Raw genomic sequence first — 17027 nt, forward strand, 5'->3', positions numbered from 1 at the left:
ATGCGATCTAGTAGCTTCCGTGAGTTGCCGGAAGAAAGCCTCATCCACCTCATCCCCCTGGTCCGGTGGTCTATAGCAGACTCCCACCATGACATCACTCTTGTTGCACACATTTCTAAACTTAATCCAGAGACACTCAGGTTTTTCCACAGTTTCGTACCGGAGCTCTGAGCAGTCATACTGCTCCCTTACATACAGTGCTACTCCCCCACCTTTTCTGCCCTGCCTGTCCTTCCTGAACAGTTTATAACCATCCATGACTGTACTCCAGTCATGTGAGTTATCCCACCAAGTCTCTGTTATTCCAATCACGTCATAATCCCTTGACATCACCAGGACCTCCAGTTCTCCCTGCTTGTTTCCAAGGCTTTGTGCATTTGTATATAAGCACTTGAGATAACCTGTTGATTGCCCCTCATTCCCAGTATGAGGCAGGAGCCCTCCCCTCACAGACCTTCCTGCCTGTGCTTCCTCCCGGTATCCCGCTTTCCCACTTACCTCCCAGAAGTGCCCTGAAAGCTGTGGCTCAGGGAACATCACAGCACATCACAGCAGGCTGCCTCTTCAGTATCCTCTTTGGAAGAGACACTTTTTACAAAGACAATGCTACTGCGATTGATGTAAATGGCAAATATCGCTCTTTGGTAAGGCAAACATTTGGAAAGACACCCAGGCATCTATTGCAGGTAAATCCACTCCTTACTTCAGGTCACATTTACTAAAGATCAATACCTGAGATCAACCCATGATATTATAAAACTGGATGTGAGGGTTTGTTATGTAGTCTTCATATTTCACATTGAGATGAGCACCCTGGAAAGCTGCTCAATCTGCATAGGGTCTGGCATATGAAAAGAAAGCTGGGTGGGTCCCCAAGCAGGAAAGGAAACTCTTCACCTATTCCAGGAGGAAACATCGAGAAGCTCCTTGAACCAGACAAGAAAGCAAGAACTGACTGGGAAACTGACCGCCTCGCTTATGCAGAAAAGCTATACTAACTACAAGAGTCTTTAAGGTCTATTTGCTTCACCCAGAGTGAAAACAAATTAAGTTATTCACTGTTTTCTTACTTTTTTCACCTTGGTCCAGGAAAAAAAAAATCAGTCCTGCCATGAGGTCGCAAAAATTCCCTGAGTAGAGGTGTGTAGGCCGTAAATTTGTAAGAAGCAGCATTTTGTCCTCCCTCTGTTTTCTTTTTGTTTTTGTTTGTATTTCAGGCTGTGGTCCTACACAACACACACATTTCGTTTAATACCTTGTATCATATCATACATTATAGCAATGGCACTTAGCAATAATATAGTTATCCATTATAATCCACTTTATTCTTAATGGAGTAGGATAATGTCTTGCAGGGTAGCCCCAGTGGAGCAGCCATTTATGAGGATTCAGCCCCGTACATATTTAAGATAACCTGTTCTATTTCTACTCAGGATTCAGCTCTCAATACAGACAGGAGGTCTGGATATTTTAATTTCCTGTCTGACTTTTCTATATCTCGCTCTTATGGCTTGAGCCAAGCAGATGTCTTGTCTCACCTTGTGTGAAAGAACCATAATCCAGACATAAAAACCCTTTCTATATTTTTCGTGATAAGACTACAGTCATATTTTGACAGCAGGAAACTTTGAATTAAAAAGGCAGTTTTGCTATTAAAAGTGATTATGTGGTTTATTACAGTAGCACCTACTGGTCCTAACCAAGATCAGGCCATGTGATTGTAGGCTCTCTACAAACTGCAAAAGAGATAGTAAGCTTTTTGGAGAAAGGACTACGTAATGTAGTCAGTGTACTAGTATAAAGATGTCTGGTCTGGGGTGGTGTTTTGTTTTGTTTTTTCCTAGCCCTGCAAACTCAACCTTGTAGCTGAGGATATATATATAATAACCCCAGTTTGGGCCTGATCCTAGCAATGTCTGGGTGCCTCTTACAAAGGACTAATTGCCCTCTGTATCTTTGAACTGAAGAGGAATCAGATCTGCCCAGCACTTCCCAGTCCCTTTGTTTGCTTGGCAGTCATACTCGAGCATTTCAGAAAAGGCAAGTTAGGTTAGTGTTATTTGTCACATGACAATGCGTAGTCATTTCACATAATTTCTTGAGGCTAGGATACATGACACTGATATCGATTTTTCATTTTCCACTCAGAGTGAAGCAGCAGCTAGATGAGAGAGCAATTTCTCATATCCATGAGGTTCTCAGTAGATGGAATTCAAGCCACAAACATAGTACATGAGTAAGTGAAATTAACAAATTCAAGTCTCATGCAGAATGTGCTGATCAGCTGAACATTTTACTAAATCAAGTGTAGTGGCCATTAAAGCTCAAGATATATGGTTGGTTTGTTTGTTTAAATTTCCTTATTGGCTGATCTGTGTTATTCATCCTGCTTCATACCTTTGATGACCCTGGTAATTAGTGCAGCGCAGTTTATTCCTGATTTCTGACCTCCTAGTTAGCAGATAATCCTCTTTTAATCAAAGGTTGATTGTATACCTTAATAATAATGACAGGTTTCAGAGTAGCAGCCATGTTAGTCTGTATTCGCAAAAAGAAAAGGAGTACTTGTGGCACCTTAGAGACTAACAAATTTATTAGAGCATAAGCTTTCGTGAGCTACAGCTCACTTCATCGGAAAGCTTATGCTCTAATAAATTTGTTAGTCTCTAAGGTGCCACAAGTACTCCTTTTCTTAATAATAATGTACCCCATGCATTGATCCCCTGCTTATTCCTAAGGGTTTCATAACCTGTAACTGATTCTGCTACTGCAACTGGGCAGCATGCTCTACTGATTTAGCTGCATACAGTAATTTATTAGTCCTAATACAAATGTTATCTCTGCAGGTACAGTTACAATTTTGTACAGACATTTGGGACTGAATTTTATTAGTCATATGTACTGCTTTTTTTTTTTTTTTTTTTGCTAAATGACTTGCACTTTTTAGTCACTGTGTGTGGGGTTTTGGTTTTTTTTTTTTGACTGTTTTTTTTTTGCAAAGCAAAAATATACCATGCAAAACGAATCTGACGCAAGTCCAAATATTTGAGCTGCACATTTAAAATCACAGCAGAAAATGAAATAGTTGTTTAATTTTTGATTAAATATAAAAGATGGAAGACTGAGGTCCACAATTCTGTATCCTTGCAATCATACAGTGCATCATATAGTGTATATACCCATCTGATTGTGCCAAGGAAGGTGCGCGCGCGCGCCCTCTCTCTCTCTAAGTATCTGCCAATATGTCATGGAGGAAAAACTCAGTTCCTGCCATCAATCAGGTGTGAAGAGTTAAGAATGGGAGCAAGAATCGCTATATTTAATCAAAAGGAGTACTTGTCACCTTAGACTAACAAATTTATTTGAGCATAAGCTTTCGTGAGCTACAGCTCACTTCAGATGAAGTGAGCTGTAGCTCACGAAAGCTTATGCTCATATAAATTTGTTAATCTCTAAGGTGACACAAGTACTCCTTTTCTTTCTGCGAATACAGACTAACACGGCTGCTACACTGAAACCTATATTTAATCAAAACCTCCTTTGATCCAGAGATCATAGGCATCTTATTTATTGTGAATCCATGTAAAATGTATTCTGTCAGTACCACCTGTGATAGACAAGTCCAATCACTGATTACCCTCTTGGGAATAAAATTTTTTAACTCTATTTAATTTAGAGTTAATTTCAAGCACTTTAATGGAGAAGTAGTCTAGCAATTTATTTTACAAAAATATACTGCTATCAGATGAAAATACCAACAATATGTTCGGCATGAGCAGCAAAATGTGGATACTTGTCTGAATTTTAAGCCAACCGAAGTTCTTGGGACTTCAGATCCAGGGTTTTGGTTCAAGTTTCATTCCTAATCAATAATTCTGAAGGCAAATAGTATAATGCTGATACCATGAAAAGCCTTGTTGGTTATCAAAGCTAGAGTGCTGGTCTTTATCATTTGCTCCCCATATCAGCCGGCCATTATGATATAGTAAATAAAACGTCAGGGGGTAGCTGTGTTAGTTTGTATCCACAAAAGCAACAAGGAGTCCGGTGGCACCTTAAAGACTAACAGATTTATTTGAAGATAAGCTTTTGTGGGTAAAAACCTCACTTCTGCAGATGCAGGTCATTTAGGCCCAGCGTGTCAAATTTATTTAGGCCCCTAACTTGAATTGGTTTTGATGCTTAAATTCCTTTGAAGATCTGGGCCTTAGCTTGGATCAGACAAAGATACTCTTTTGCTAACACTTTATTCATACCAAGCAATCATAATGACTGATTTTAAAAGTGCAAAATAGATCTGTAAAGTCTGTATGCCCAAATTACGGGGGTATTGCAGCCTGTCAGCCCTTCCTCCCTTCCAATGGTTACAACCTGTAACTATCCAAATCATAATTTGTGATGCTGAGTCAGGAAATCTGACCTTTTTAGTTGTTAAACTTTTCAGAGTTTCATTCTGAAATGGAGGCTAATATAAAAAAGGTGATAAACAATAAATTTTAATAAAAATGATGAAACTCACCTGGATTCCTTTCTGCACACAAGCACTCTCTCCTTTCTATTCCCTGCCCTTCCCTTAGATTCAGTTATGTTCTGAACACAGACCTAGTAGTCTTCTACATCCTTCAACTTCCAATGTGTTTTCCCAGTGGATAGAGCACTGAACTCGGCCAACCTGGTCATCAGCAGGCGGATCAAACATGAGATCTCTGGAGCTTAGTGCATGAGCTTCTACTGCATGAGCTAAAAGCCACATGGCTCTTAGCTAAGGCTGCAGCAGATGCAATCTCTAAGTGGACTCAGTGCCACTCATAGCTTTTTCCCATCTATAAAGCACTTTGAGATGCACTTATGAAAAGCACTGTATCAGACCTAGGTTTATATTGATTTAATATATTTCTGCATTCCACTTTGTGGGGATTATATTGTCCATAACCTCCCCTTACTGTCGCAGAAAGATTGGAAGAATTGTCCCCATAGCCATTAAGTAGTATCCACCCTCTACCTATTTTGCAGGAAAAACTGCTATTCTTATCATTGCTGTCACTAGCTTGGCCTTTGCCCAACTCTGGAGGTGAGATCTCTGTTTTCATTCAGTTATGAAGATGCCCAAGTTACAGGAGTAGGCATTGCAGGCCTGGTAGCCCTTCCTCCCTGTGGTTACAAAGAAAGGTTGCACTAAGGTTGCAGGAGGAGAAGGAATCTCTACTATATATAAAGTAACCAGAGTCTACAATGGCTATGGCTATTCTGTTTCATTCACTTACTATATGCTTTGTGATCCATCAGATTGGATGGGTCAGACAATCCCAAATGAAGGTACAAAGTCAACCTAGATCATTTTAACAAAGCAATATTTCTTCACAGGTTTAAACACTGCTGTAATGACCCCTAACGGTCACTGGAGGCTGGTGGCGTTAAGTGTGAATGGAGAGGAAGGGAGCTCTGGACAACAAAAACTCCCTTGTCACTCCTTGTGCTGTTATCGAAATGACTACATTTATAACTAAACAATGCTAGCACTGAGATGTGGACTTCTATTTCGTTTTGTCTTTGTCATTTAAGGTTCTTTTCTGAGGGTGGCTTCTTATTCTGTATGTCCACTTTCTAGGATCCCTGTCTCTGATCCAGCACCCTGGGAATCAATGTTGGGGGGGGATAAGCATAGAAACAAACCTCTTTTAGATTGGAGCCCTATGGAGAATATAATTTGCATTCAAATTTAATGTTAAAAATTAATATGCAATATATAGCACTGCACCCTACAGGAAAAAGTGGCTTATTTTAGAAACTTCTTGGGTAAATTAATCCATGTTATCTATTTACTTTTATCTGAGCTTTAATTGTTCAAGGGGGAAATACAGGTTTTCTAAAAATAAGGCTGAAAACTGAAATGTAAAACAGCATTTTTCATGAAGATTTTTTAAAAAAGGCTCTCAGCACCTCATAAGTAAGGAAGTCAGACCATTGTGGTCATTTATCTTTTGTTGAATGCAGCAGTTTATCATCTCCTTTTTGCCCTCTCTTTTTCCCTTTTTATCCAACAAATAAACCTCCCTGAGGTATTCAGCTAGCCAGTGATAAAATAACTTTTTTTTCTGCTATTTATCTTTAGGGGCACAGTTCTCCATATCAACTTTATTCTCCTCTTCACTTGCACCATTCTTTTCTGACTATTTATACTGCTACTAAAAGACACAATTGTGAAAAACCTGGCTGTTTAGCTCTGCAGGGGCTTGAGGGAACAGTTTTGTTTGGCTTTGATCCAGGTGAGTTCACTCTATCTTGTCCCAAGTTTCTTTGAAATATGAATTTGGAAAAAAAAAAAAGCATCACTTCAAAGCAAAACTCAGTCAAACTATTATGCATCACCCATTGTCCTTTCAAAATGATGATTTTTACCATAAATTACCTTGTTTGTTAAAACTTGATGAATTTTGCCTAGAACTGAGCTCAGGTCAATATATTTCCCAAAGAAAGGGCTCAAGACTTCAAATTTGTTTCAAAACCAAGTTTGTTCTTCATAGTTCTGGACTTCGAGGTGAACATTTTAAATGGTGCCAATGTTTAACTCAGTTGTAAAATAACTGGCCTTTTTGAATAACAATGTGCTGCTAATTATGTTTGAAGACTGTCTGTGGGGGACAGATTGTCCACAAGCTCACGAAAGCTTATGCTGAAATTTGTGTCTCTAAGGTGCCACAAGTTACTCCTTTTCTTTTCACAAGGAGAAAGAAGCTTTTCCCACTACTAAAAAGAAAAGGAGTACTTGTGGCACCTTAGAGACTAACAAATTTATTAGAGCATAAGCTTTCATGAGCTACAGCTCACTTCATCGGATGCATTTGGTGGAAAAAACAGAGGGGAGATTGATATATATATACACACACAGAGAACATGAAACAATGGGTTTATCATACACACTGTAAGGAGAGTGATCACTTAAGATAAGCCATTACCAGCAGCAGCGGGGGGGAAAGGAGAAAAACCTTTCATGGTGACAAGCAAGGTAGGCTATTTCCAGCAGTTAACAAGAACATCTGAGGAACAGTGGGGGGTGGGGTGGGGTGGGGGAGAAATAACATGGGGAAATAGTTTTACTTTGTGTAATGACTCATCCATTCCCAGTCTCTATTCAAGCCTAAGTTAATTGTATCCAGTTTGCAAATTAATTCCAATTCAGCAGTCTCTCGTTGGAGTCTGTTTTTGAAGGTTTTTTTGTTGAAGGATAGCTACTCTTAGGTCTGTAATCGATTGACCAGAGAGATTGAAGTGTTCTCCAACTGGTTTTTGAATGTTATAATTCTTGACGTTTGATTTGTGTCCATTCATTCTTTTACATGGAGACTGTCCAGTTTGACCAATGTACATGGCAGAGGGGCATTGCTGGCACATGATGGCATATATCACATTGGTAGATGCGCAGGTGAAGGAGCCTCTGATAGTGTGGCTGATGTGATTAGGCCCTATGATGGTGTCCCCTGCATAGATATGTGGACAGAGTTGGCAACAGGCTTTGTTGCAAGGATAGGTTCCTGGGTTAGTGGTTCTGTTGTGTGGTGTGTGGTTGCTGGTGAATATTTGCTTCAGATTGGGGGGCTGTCTGTAAGCAAGGACTGGCCTGTCTCCCAAGATCTGTGAGAGTGATGGGTCGTCCTTCAGGATAGCTTGTAGATCCTTGATGATGCATTGGAGAGGTTTTAGTTGGGGGCTGAAGGTGGCTAGTGGCGTTCTGTTATTTTCTTTGTTGGGCCTGTCCTGTAGTAGGTGACTTCTGGGTACTCTTCTGGCTCTGTCAATCTGTTTCTTCACTTCAGCAGGTGGGTATTGTAGTTGTAGGAATGCATGATAGAGATCTTGTATTGTAGTTTCCTCAGGAAGTCAGTGGTGTCTCAAAGATAGCTGGGAGTGCTGGTAACGTAGGGCCTGAGGAGGGAGTCTACACAGCCAGACAATCCTGCTGTCAGGGTGCCAATGCCTGAGATGATGGGGCGTCCAGGATTTCCAGGTTTATGGATCTTGGGTAGAAGACAGAATACCTCAGGTCGGGGTTCTAGGGGTGTGTCTACTCCCAGCTATCTTCGAGACACCACTGACTTCCTGAGGAAACTACAATCCATTGGTGATCTTCCTAAAAACACCATCCTAGCCACTATGGATGTAGAAGCCCTCTACACCAACATTCCACACAAAGATGGACTACAAACCGTGAGGAACAGTATCCCCGATAATGTCACGGCTAACCTGGTGGCTGAACTTTGTGACTTTGTCCTCACCCATAACTATTTCACATTTGGGGACAATGTATACCTTCAAATCAGCGGCACCGCAATGGGTACCCGCATGGCCCCAGAGTATGCCAACATTTTTATGGCTGACTTAGAACAACGCTTCCTCAGCTCTCGTCTCCGAATGCCCCTACTCTACTTGCACTACATTGATGACATCTTCATCATCTGGACCCATGGAAAAGCGCTTGAGGAATTCCACCATGATTTCAACAATTTCCATCCCACCATCAACCTCAGCCTGGACCAGTCCACACAAGAGATCCACTTTCTGGACACTACGGTGCTAATAAGCGATGGTCACATAAACACCACCCTATACCGGAAACCTACTGACTGCTATTCCTACCTACATGCCTCTAGCTTTCATCCAGATCATACCACACGATCCATTGTCTACAGCCAAGCTCTACGATATAACCACATTTGCTCCAACCCCTCAGACAGAGACAAACACCTACAAGATCTCTATCATGCATTCCTACAACTACAATACCCACCTGCTGAAGTGAAGAAACAGATTGACAGAGCCAGAAGAGTACCCAGAAGTCACCTACTACAGGACAGGCCCAACAAAGAAAATAACAGAACGCCACTAGCCATCACCTTCAGCCCCCAACTAAAACCTCTCCAACGCATCATCAAGGATCTACAACCTATCCTGAAGGACGACCCATCACTCTCACAGATCTTGGGAGACAGGCCAGTCCTTGCTTACAGACAGCCCCCCAATCTGAAGCAAATACTCACCAGCAACCACACACCACACAACAGAACCACTAATCCAGGAACCTATCCTTGCAACAAAGCCCGTTGCCAACTCTGTCCACATATCTATTCAGGGGACACCATCATAGGGCCTAATCACATCAGCCACACTATCAGAGGCTCCTTCACCTGCGCATCTACCAATGTGATATATGCCATCATGTGCCAGCAATGCCCCTCTGCCATGTACATTGGTCAAACTGGACAGTCTCTACGTAAAAGAATAAATGGACACAAATCAGACGTCAAGAATTATAACATCCAAAAACCAGTCGGAGAACACTTCAATCTCTCCGGTCACTTGATTACAGACCTGAGGGTGGCTATCCTTCTTCAACAAAAAAGCTTCAAAAACAGACTCCAACAAGAGACTGCTGAATTGGAATTAATTTGCAAACTGGATACAATTAACTTAGGCTTGAATAGAGACTGGGAATGGATGAGTCATTACACAAAGTAAAACTATTTCCCCATGTTATTTCTCCACCCCACCCCACCCCCCACTGTTCCTCAGATGTTCTTGTTAACTGCTGGAAATAGCCTACATTGCTTGTCACCATGAAAGGTTTTCCTCCTTCCCCCCCCGCCCCGCCACTGGTGATGGCTTATCTTAAGTGAGCACTCTCCTTACAGTGTTTATGATAAACCCATTGTTTCATGTTCTCTGTGTGTGTATATCAATCTCCCCTCTATTTTTTCCACCAAATGCATCCGATGAAGTGAGCTGTAGCTCACGAAAGCTTATGCTCTAATAAATTTGTTAGTCTCTAAGGTGCCACAAGTACTCCTTTTCTTTTTGCGAATACAGACTAACACGGCTGCTACTCTGAAACCTTTCCCACTACTGTATCACCTGCAAAGGCGCTAATTAAAATTTCGATCTTTGCCTGCCTCTGAATGGCAGGACTGTTTCTGTCTGGTGCTATTCATGTGACTACCCTTTTTAGGAACAGCAGGAGGGAGGAAGAGCATTCGGCTCAATGAGGTACAGTGGTAATCTAAGGAGGGTCACCATGCAGCCTATACTTCGAGTGAGAGACAGCAGCTGTACTCAGTGAGAACTCCTAGGAAGCATTGTTCTTCCCTGAGGTACAAGGCCTCCTGGAGGTCTCTGGCATGCAGAGTACCTGCCTATAAGGATTTCAATTTTTTTTCCTCCATGGAAAACTTAAATATTGGTGGAAAATTGAAATCTGAAACAGTTTGATTCTGAAATGATAGTTCAGTTGTAACACCGGCAGTGAGCACGCTCAGTCTCTGTCTGTCTGTCTGTCTGTCTGTCTCTCTCTCTCTCTCTGTGTCTCGGTGCCACTAGATAGGACAAAACACCACTCCCAGAAGGTGTGTGGGTTACACAGTGATTCATAGGAATTACAGTTTGGGTCCCCCATGATCATTCCCTGTTGAAGGTTAGGCTCCCTAATCAGACTAGACTTAATCACTTCCACAGCTCTGTTTTCCTGCTCCCCACCTTCACAGAGGGACCTTAGGAAGATCTTGTGATGTTAGAATCTGGAAGAAAGGAGGAGGTGGGGCTTAGCGTCAGGAAGTGAATGGTCCCACACTGGTGAATACTGCCCGGGCCCTGAGGAGTGCTATTGAGCCCTGGACCTTACTGAGATCCCATGAAAAGCTAACACACTTTAGGGCTGAATTACCTGTCCCCTAGAGCTCGTTGCCTGGTGGAGATCCCCTTTTTCAAGTGCAGCCACACTGGTCAGGAGATTCCCTACCAGTGTGATTCTACCACGAGGCAGTAGAGCAGGTAAACACCAGGTCCGGTGTTGTCATAAATATAAAGGGAAGGGTAACACTTTTCTGTATACAGTGCTATAAAATCCCTCCTGGCCAGAGGCAACATCCAGTTCCCTGTAGAGGGTTAAGAAGCTCAGCTAACCTGGCGGGCACCTGACCCAAAGGACCAATAAGAGGACAAGATACTTTCAAATCTGGAACTGGGGGCAGGGAGAAAGGTTTTTGTTTGTGCTCTTTGTTTACATGGTTGTTCTCTCTTGTGACTGAGAGAAGCCAGACAGAAATCCATCTTCTCCAACCCATCCTAATCCAAGTCTCCAATATTGCAACCAGTATAGGTAAGCCAGGCAAGGCAGATTAGTTTATCTTTTGTTTTATGTGAATTTTCCCTGTGTTAAGAGGGAGGTTTATTCCTGTTTTCTGTAACTTTAAGGTTTTGACCGGAGGGGGATCCTCTGTGTTTTGAATCTGCATACCCTGTAAAGTATTTTCCATCCTGATTTTACAGGGTATGCAGGGTATACCCTTTAAAAAAAAACACCTTCTTTTATGAACCTGACTGAATTTTCCATTGTTCCAAGATCCAGGGGGTTGGGTCTGGAGATTTTGTAACAAATTGGTTAGGATATTCTCAAGTCTTCCCAGGAAAGGGGGTGTGTAAGGCTTGGGGGGGATATTTTGGAGGAAGACATCTTCAAGTGGGCTCTTTCCCTGTTCTTTGTTTAAAATGCTTGGTGGTGGCAGCATACTGTTCAAGGACAAGGCAAAGTTTGTACCTTGGGGAAGTTTTTAACCTAAGCTGGTAAGAATAAGCTTAGGGGGTCTTTCATGCAGGTCCCCTCATCTGTACCCTAGAGTTCAGAGTGGGGAAAGAACCCTGATGATGCAAACCCAAAGGGTGCCTGCCTGGATGGCTGTGGCTAGCTGCCAGTCACCTGGAGTTCATGGGGCTTGGGAGTGGACTCCATAATTGTTTCTTTTGGGGGGGCATACCCTGCCCCACAATGGAGCACTTGAGGAGAAACCGTGACATTGGATTTCATTGCAGGAAGGGGGGAATCCATCCCTGTGTTACAAGAGTAACCCTACAGACTCACGTGTAGGGCTACTTTTGGCTTGCATATTTGTTTATAAGTATAATAAGGCTGTATAGTCTGTGCTTCACATTCTCCACAAAATGGCAGGCTGTTTTCCCAACTCAACTACCTACAAGCCTCACTTAATATGTCTATAACAAGTCTTCTATTTACACTGGGTTCTGATGGAAACGTACTGTATCACTGACCAGCAGCTGTAGTCATCTTTTTATGTAAAAAAGAATAAATGTTTGGGGGGGGAAAAAAGCTATATCTTTGCAGAATGCTGGTGGGTGGTGGAAACTTTATTACCTAAAAAACCATAGCCACTAATAATTGGGTAGAACTGAATCCATGTGAACGTGCAATAGATGTTTGAGCAGAGAATTGCTTGGTTATGTTCCTCCATAAGTAAATTTTATTTCCCCACTTGTAAAGTCACTCCCTCTGTCTTCAACTCAGATTGTGATAGTAGAAAATGACATAGGATTATTCTTTTTCATTTGGCTCTTTGTGGCCAATTCTGTTTCATTAGTTTGTGCTGTAGCATCAGGGTCTTATCTAGTCTTCTGTTATTCAATACTGATATAATGTATGATGCCATATAAATCATTCAGTCTTTTTGTGATGCTTATGCACATGATAAATCACTCTGGTTGACAGTTTCTCCCAGTTCAGGCAGAGAGAGAGCAGACTGCTGCTCTGTTTTATTGATAACCAACATTGGATGGAGAGCGGCCTGCAACCCAACTTGGTTGAAACTGAAATAATACCAACAGTTAGTTCTAAATGTAAACTTGTTACTGACAATATATGGATTTTTAACCCCTCATTTCTGCTAGGGAGAAGGACAAATATTTAGTGCTTCAGAGTTGAAGGAAAATTTGAACTTGGAAACATTCAAATAGTTTGAGTTTGTGGTGTGGTATAAGAGTATTTTGAAGGTGTTTATAGGATTTGAAAGGTTTACAGAAGTGGGGTTGGAGAAGGGGTTGTGAATATCTGATTTTTGCAGTTTTTGTGGGAGTTGCCATTCTGAATAATTGGAAAGAAGAATATGAGAAACAAAAGTGTTTGGACAGGTTTCTTTAATACAAGAAATGAGCTACTCAACCAGAGTGGCAGCACCATTTGCCCAATGAATAAAGCTTGTTACATAGTGATGACTTGACATTTCATATAAAGTTTTTTGTATTGTGAGATATCTTGACACTAGACATTGATGCAACATTATGATGAAAATCATAGAACATGAGGTAATTTTTTGGCTGTGTAACTTCCAAAGATTGTGGGGGAGGGGTTAACCCCCCCCCCAATATACTACATATTTTCTGTGACCAATTATAGAATTTAAAATAATATTGCTTTTTTCAAAACTTGTCATAGAATTTCAGTGTTTTTTTTTTTATTAGTGTAAGCGAGGTCTGAATGAGCTCTCCTCTGACAGCTAGTGATGAGCTTGGAGGGAAAGGCTTCAGGACCAGACTGTGTTGACATGAACACACCTACTCTGCCTCGGTATCCAGGTGACAGAGCTGTGTTGCCAAAGTGATTAGTTTTGGCTGGTGTTTGGGTAATCAAAAATCACTTTAGTATTGAATGCAGGGGTAATGAAATATAGTTGTCTGAAACACAAAAGAGTCCTATAAAAAGTGGAAACTAGGTCAAATTACAAAGGATGAATTGAAATTAACACAATCATGTAGGGACAAAATTAGAAAGATCAAGGGACAAAATGAGATTAAATTAGCTAGAAACATAAAGGGTAAGATGAAAACATTCTACAAATACACTAGAAACAAGAGGAAGACCAAAGACCGGGTAGGCCCATTACTCTGTGTGTATGGGGAGCCAGGGTGCAGAGACAATATCAAAAAATGTGGAAATGGCAGAAGTGCTAAATCCAGAAAGAGTACTGCAGAAAGGAATATTGTTGGTCATAGTGGATCACAAGCTAAATATGAGTCAACTGTTCAACACTTGCAAAAAAAAAGCAAACATGATTCTGGGATATATTAACAGGAGCGTTGTAAGCAAGACACGAGAAGTAATTCTTCTGCTCTACTCTGCATTGATTAGGCCTCAATTGGAGTATTGTCCAGTTCTGTGCACCATACTTCAGGAAAGATGAGGACAAATTGGAAAAAGTCCAGAGAACAGCAACAAAAATGATTAAAGAGCTAGAAAACATGACCTAGGGGAGATTGCGGGTGGGGGGGAATGAGTTTGTTTCGTCTGGAGAAGAGAAGACTGAGGGGGGACATCAGCGTTTTCAAGTACATAACAGGTTGTTACAAAGAGGAGAATGAAAAATTATTCTCTTCAACCTCTGAGGATAGGCCAAGAAGCAATGGGCTTAAATTGCAGCAAGGGAGGTTTAGTTTGGACATTAGGAAAAACTTCCTAATTGTGGGTTTGCTAAACACTGGAACAAATTGCCTAGGGAGGTTGTGGCATCTGCATCATTGGAGATGATTTTTTTTTTTAAGAACAGGTTAGACAAACACCTGTCAGGAATGGACTAGTTATTACTTACCCCTGCCTTGAGTGCAGGGGACTGGACTAGATGACCTGCCGAGGTCCCTTCCAGTCCTACTCTTCCATGATTCATATTATATATAAAATTATATTGCATATTATATAGGCTAACCATGGATTACCAGAGACCTTTCTCTTGTCTCTCCATATATCTATTGTTAGATAGAGAAGCATCTTGCATCAAACAGGTCCTAGCATGGATACCATGCAAATTTTGCAAGTCTCAATATACATCTTAATTTCTGACTGGTTCCTATAGACTTTCTGTAGGTATGGAGAATACAGCCACTTAACTTCAGTGAAATTTAAAGTTATAAAATTTAGCATGAATATGAAATACTCTCAATATAATACTATTAGCTACTTTCTTACATTAGATGCACAAACACCTTTTTCAGTCATACTGGTAGTTACAGCAATAAAGCAATTTACATTTTTGTTTATATCTGTTTGTGAGAACTGATTTTTAATCTTCTAGTACAATTCCATTTTTATATAGAAAGCTCTATTGCAACATCTGTCTCATAGCTTTTCAGACAGTATTTCTCCCTTTTGCCTAACCTCAAAGCATTATGGGACTCTCATTCAGTTTGGTCAATAAAAATTGAAAATGTTTATTTTTGTAGAACTTTTTTTATGGGGAAAACAGATATATTTCCTGACCAGCTCCAGTACGTTGAGAGTTGTGTATAAGGCCATAAAGAGCCACATGTCACTTCTGATTTGCAGACCAAGTTTCACTTTTTTTTCCTTTAAGAGCTCAAAAATAAAATGATGAGCTCCAGCAGGTAGTGCTGAGAAGCTGTTACTGGCTGGGTTGGTAGATGTGATTCCCACCTTTCTTCTTCCTGCCATCTTTCCTCTTCTCCTCTGACTATTTTTGCTGAACCTTAGAATGGAGGTGGAATTGAGATAAAGGTGGGTAATGATTGACTGACAGAGAGAGAGGGAAGAGAGAGCATCACAGTTACCAATCCTGTCCACCTTGCCAGCCAGCTAAGAAAGCACAGAAGTAGTGAGAATGGGCCAAGGAACTGGAAGAGCCCAGAATGCTAAAGTCTGGGCAAAAGCCAGTGGTTATGAAGGCCTATTTGGGAGCCAAAGAGAAAACTAAAAATGTCTGTCTCTGTCCAGTGGCTGCAACAAATCCCTATTTACATTCACTGCAATGGAGTCCTTTCTCTTTATGAATACAAAGATTACCCCCTCAACTTTTGCTATTTTAATGATTACTACAGTAATAGCCACATGGGTGGGTATGGCAGAAACTGGGTCAGAGATATGAGCTAACCATAGGCAGCGAGCCTCATGGAGGAGCAGAGACTTACTGAAGGTATTTTGAGCATGAGAGACATGAGGTCATTATCAGAGGAAACAAAAGAAGCATTTTAAAGCTCTTAGGGATATTAAGAATCAAAGAATTTCAACAGGCATTCATGCATCTATTAAGGTTTATGCAGCACCAACCACTATATAATAAATTACGTGTAGCTGTTTAAACACTAACATGTCAGTCAGCTGCAGAGATACTGATTGTAATTTAAATAAGAATGAGAATAAATGTAGAGATTTCAGCATAGTGACCTACTCAGTCTCTGTCTTGTGACAGAAGAGGAAGATTCCTTTCTAAAACCTGTATACTAGTTATGGGCCCTGTTCAAAAGAAATTGTAGGAATTTTGATGTACACATGTGCCAGAAGGCTGCAAATGGTGGTCAAGAACTAAACTGAGCTACTTGGAGAGAAGTTCAGCCTCCAGCATAATGGCAAAAAAGAAAAACAGTAGCTTCTCATCTGGGAGTTGCAACCCTGAACAGGGAGTGTGGCATTTCTGTATAAATCATTAAATCTCATTCCCTCTCAGATTTTCAGGGTATTAAGTTAAGAAGGTAATCAGAACTACTTGACCCACCCAAGGTATATGATATATAGATACAGGTAATTACTACTTAGCCAGGAGCCTTTGATTATTTCCTTGTCCAAAGCTACCTGAAGTGGTTTCACACGTTTTTGTTCTGTCAAATGTAGGAAAAAAACACAAAATATGGACAGAGGCAATACTGTAACTTTATAGTAAGACTTTTAAAATAAAATCATAGATTATGTTTTTCTGATGTCACAAAGATGGGCTATCAGTGGGCCATCACAATGATAGGTTATCTTTATTAGAATGCTTCAGTGTCTGATTAAGTGACAACTCTAGGAATTGTGGTTAAAATGACCTCAATTTAAACATCAACTCTAAGTGTGTCTACACTCCATTTTTAATTATTTATACCATTTTAATCATTTCAATCATTTCTTACACTGTTATTAAACTAATAAATGTTTTAGTAGTTTTAAAATAGTTCCAGACTTAAGGAGCAGTGTTGGATCCATATATTATAAAAAACAACAACAACAACAACAGAAGAGTTGACAAGTAGTGAGTTAAATAGAAATTTCCCCTCAGGGTTCCAGTGAAATAATAAACCAATCAAACTCTGTTCTTGTGTTAGATGATATCACCCTGTCTAAAACCCCTAGGTGAAATTATTTCCTTGCAAATCATTGCAGCTCATCCATTATGCTGAAGAAATATGATTTTTAAAAGTGAGAAATATAA

This window comes from Dermochelys coriacea, chromosome 4 (assembly GCF_009764565.3).
Source record: "Dermochelys coriacea isolate rDerCor1 chromosome 4, rDerCor1.pri.v4, whole genome shotgun sequence".
Taxonomy (NCBI): domain Eukaryota; kingdom Metazoa; phylum Chordata; order Testudines; family Dermochelyidae; genus Dermochelys; species Dermochelys coriacea.